Source organism: Meleagris gallopavo, chromosome Z (assembly GCF_000146605.3).
Source record: "Meleagris gallopavo isolate NT-WF06-2002-E0010 breed Aviagen turkey brand Nicholas breeding stock chromosome Z, Turkey_5.1, whole genome shotgun sequence".
In the NCBI taxonomy this organism is placed as follows: Eukaryota; Metazoa; Chordata; class Aves; order Galliformes; family Phasianidae; genus Meleagris; species Meleagris gallopavo.
In genome coordinates this window covers 44575963-44579492 of record NC_015041.2, presented here as the reverse complement: position 1 = coordinate 44579492, position 3530 = coordinate 44575963, and positions in this window count along the sequence as shown.

The window sequence follows — 3530 nt, the reverse complement described above, 5'->3', positions numbered from 1 at the left end:
AAAACAAAACAAAACAAAACAAAAAAAAAAACAAAAAAACCCAATGATTTGGAGCTGCTTTTAGAGACTGACTACTATTTTTATGCAGTGCATTACTGTGAAAGGCAAATGTTAGTCTTCTAAAAGTGTCTAAATGGTGTACTGCTTAGCCTTTTTTTTTTTTCCCCCTAAGAGTTCATGAGAATAATACAGGTAGTTAATGCAATACTTCCTTATCTATGTTACTGTGTCAATTAATGTGCTATCGTTGCAATCATGAAGCACTTCAATGGAGATCTGAGGCACTTATAGTAAATTAGCAATAAATTCAGTCTTTGTGTGCCCCAGTTGGCTTTGCCATTTGAATCTATCATAACTTTGTGGGTTTAGTTTGTACACTGTAGGAATAATACTTGTTGATGCTGTGTTGTTTCTTTGCCATCCTTTAGCATGCTGTGGAAGTATCCTATTTTTATCTGTAATAGCAGGAAAGTTATATATATGTTCATTTAATTACTTATGCTTATTTCTTGCAAGAGCTGCTGATTCAGAAATTAATTGCAAGTATACATTTGATATATGCTATCCTTATAGATAAGTGAAATAAATTTATTTTGAAAAATCTGCCTTAAAGAGGTGCAGTTTTCCTCAAATGTCTCTGCTTCATATTAGGCCATGAATTCATCATGCAAGAGGATTTTTTATATGTGGAAATGTGTGGAGTTTTGGTTTATCCTGTTCTTCTTGTTTGGGAGTAAGTAATTAGCTTCTAGCACTAGTTGTCTCACTTTTTAAGAAAGTAGCAGAAGACTTAGGTAAGTACTGGAAAACTTGTTAGTATTCTCAGTGGGTTTATTATGGGAGCCTTTTATTCTTAACATATTGTATTTTACAATCTCGAACTTCAGTAAGAAGCCTGAAAAAATTACTTTTTATTTGTTACTTACAGGAATCTAAACAGAATTCCGACGTAATGGGTCTTTGATTTTACTGGAAATATCCTCATGCTTTATAAATGAATTTCTTTGCACTGTTTTTGATATGAAACTTACATCTATGCAGTGATTACAGAAATGAGCATCTAACTGTAGTTGAGTTACTGTGCGGTGCAGGTAGGAGATTTGGTGGCATATTTTTGAGGAAGTGTGCATTCCTATGGCAAGTTTTGAGAAAGTGCATATTCAAGATTGTGTGACCTTTTTCTTAGGGTGGGATTTAAATGATTATCAAGGCTTTTGAAGAAGTGTGTCCTATGAGAACTGTATCATACTATATCTGCAAGTTCTGTTTAAAATCTTTTTTAGTGCATTAATTAAACTAAGTATTTTTGTAGATAATGTCGTTTTTGTTTGTTTGTTACTTTTTACTGATTTTGAGGTAGTTGCCACTGGTTAAATATTAGTTAAATTGAGCTGTTCAGTTCATTTTTGACGTTACCACTCTAGATCCAGAACCTGTCACTAGATAGGAACTAAACCTAGTAGATCTGTCTTACTTCTTGTCTTAGCAAGAAGTTTTGTGCAGCTGTCACTTTAAGGGGAATCAGCTTCCATTACAAATGGTTCTTTATTGCCATTTCTTATACTTGAATTGTGTAAAATTGTTGGAAATATCCAAATAATTTATCAGGATGTTATCTCTGATAAGGCAGAGAGATAAGCAGGAGAGCATGCAGAAAACAGCTTTACTTCTTTTATGCCCTATTACTCAACGCTTATCTCTTTCTCCCCTGGTTCCTCATTGGCTGAGTACTTCAGGTTCACAATCTTCCCAACGCTCAACTAAACATACGGATACTGGCTAAACATACATTTTGCTAGCTAAGCATGTATCACTAAGTTCTCACACTTACTCATTCAACACTTGGTTATTATTTCTGGACATTTGCTCGTCCTTGCATAGAGATAAGCTCGGACAGAGGATAGTGGGGAGTATCTTGATGCCTGCCTGTTGCATCCGAACCTACCCACAGAGCAAGCAATCCAGCCTTGTGTAGAGGCCCTGGCTTCTTTGATGTTTAAGTCTATTTTTCTTTTGCTGAGAGTCTGTTATCCAAACAAATAGCCCTACAATATGCTTTCTAGCCCATAATACTATACCTATACTATTTGGAGCATTTAAAAACTATTGCAGTTTTGCAGCAAGAATTAATCACACAATTCAGCAACTATATTTCTAAAGTATGTTACTAACATATATGGTATTTCTACTTTTTCACATCAGCTATTTCTAAGGACAAATTACAAAATACAAGTACATTGTGCTCTACTTCTTCAGATCAATTCCCCCTTTTTAATATCTAATGCAGAAACAGCATTCCATTCCTACAAAATTAAAACTGACAAAAAAAAAAAAGTTATAAAACTGCTGGGACTGATATTATATCTCAAAGAAAAAGGGTGATAGATCTTTAGGAGAGTGTAGCAATAATAAGATATTCTCTTGGGTCTGTATTATTGATGAGACATCTTAGAATATCTGTACCAAGGCTTTACACGTTGCCAACTCAGAGCAAAAAGTTTTGTTTTAGTGTGAGGGATTCTGGATGAGGTTAGCTGTACTCTGTAGTATCTTTTGGCAAAACCTATCAAAGTGAATCAAAAGCACGTTGCCTTGATCAAAAATATTCCATTAATTGTGTTAAATTTGGTAGACTTCCTGCCTGGGGCTTCATAGCCCAGCATCTTACCTTTTCGGGATCCTGTATGACAGTAGAAGAATAACATGGTCTCAAGGAGATTTTAAAATGACATTGCACTGGAGAACCAACTTCAGCAAGGAGTGGAAAAATGCTTCAGAGACTGCGAACTAAGGAGTTTTTTTTCTTGTGAATACAGAAGCAATGTCAAAATGTTGAAGATGACTTGTATAAAATACTGCGCTTACAATTCTTTCCTGAAGTCAAGCTAAAGAGTTTTCTGAAAATGACTTGCAAATAGAAAGGATTAATGATTTAATTAATCTCAAACTCAATTCTCTTTATTTGCATAAGTTTAGTTTTCTGTCATCTTCAGGCAATTTGCAGATTTTTGCAGCTATAAATAGCGTTCTTGTTATTTAGCTACTTTATTAGGTCACTGTTATTCAGATTCTGTTCTGACTATCCATTTAGGGGACATGTTTGTACTAAATACGCCTGCAAAATAGACTATAAATAATTTCCTTGTTATACTTGAGTGATTCTTGTAGAATTCCCGTTTGCTGTAAAAATATGAGAGTTTCTCATGGTTCAGTTCTTACAATGTTGGCAGCTTCAACTGTAAGATACTGCCTGTAGTTACAGAGGTCTGTTGGTACAAATTTAATGGACAAATGTGTGCCAGAAAAGGGGTAACTGTGGCTTAAAACCACCTTTGTTGAAGTTCTTGATGCTGTCAAGATCTTTCTGGAGAAAACTTAATGGACACTTCTGTCTGGGGGAAGAGCTAGTTGCCTCTCGTGTCTTTTATTTCCTGGCCCTGTGACTTGGGATCTCCATCTCCCCTGCTGTTAGCCAGACTGTCCTTCTATCTATGTTGCCCTGTCCCTTGATTTTTTTTTTTTTTTTTCTT